Consider the following 710-nt stretch of genomic DNA (forward strand, 5'->3'; position numbering starts at 1 on the left):
TGTGTTACCTGTGGTGTTCAGGTGTGTGTTACCTGAGGTGTTCAGGTGTGTTCAGGTGTGTGTTACCTGAGGTGTTCAGGTGTGTTCAGGTGTGTTCAGGTGTGTGTTACCTGTGGTGTTCAGGTGTGTGTTACCTGAGGTGTTCAGGTGTGTTCAGGTGTGTGTTACCTGAGGTGTTCAGGTGTGTTCAGGTGTGTGTTACCTGTGGTGTTCAGTTGTGTTACCTGTGGTGTTCAGGTGTGTGTTACCTGAGGTGTTCAGGTGTGTTCAGGTGTGTGTTACCTGAGGTGTTCAGGTGTGTTCAGGTGTGTGTTACCTGTGGTGTTCAGTTGTGTTACCTGTGGTGTTCAGGTGTGTGTTACCTGAGGTGTTCAGGTGTGTTCAGGTGTGTGTTACCTGAGGTGTTCAGGTGTGTTCAGGTGTGTTCAGGTGTGTGTTACCTGTGGTGTTCAGGTGTGTGTTACCTGAGGTGTTCAGGTGTGTTCAGGTGTGTGTTACCTGAGGTGTTCAGGTGTGTTCAGGTGTGTTCAGGTGTGTGTTACCTGTGGTGTTCAGGTGTGTGTTACCTGAGGTGTTCAGGTGTGTTCAGGTGTGTGTTACCTGAGGTGTTCAGGTGTGTTCAGGTGTGTTCAGGTGTGTGTTACCTGTGGTGTTCAGGTGTGTGTTACCTGAGGTGTTCAGGTGTGTTCAGGTGTGTGTTACCTGAGGTG

The 710-nt window shown here is 49.7% G+C and overlaps 1 protein-coding gene across 1 annotated transcript in view; it reads right to left on the reverse strand.

Moving 5' to 3' along the window:
• Positions 1-710, reverse strand: part of wdyhv1 (WDYHV motif containing 1) — an 8,413-nt gene that overhangs the window by 726 nt on the left and 6,977 nt on the right. The gene's annotated exons all lie outside the window — the stretch shown is intronic.

This window comes from Micropterus dolomieu, linkage group LG09 (assembly GCF_021292245.1).
Source record: "Micropterus dolomieu isolate WLL.071019.BEF.003 ecotype Adirondacks linkage group LG09, ASM2129224v1, whole genome shotgun sequence".
In the NCBI taxonomy this organism is placed as follows: domain Eukaryota; kingdom Metazoa; phylum Chordata; class Actinopteri; order Centrarchiformes; family Centrarchidae; genus Micropterus; species Micropterus dolomieu.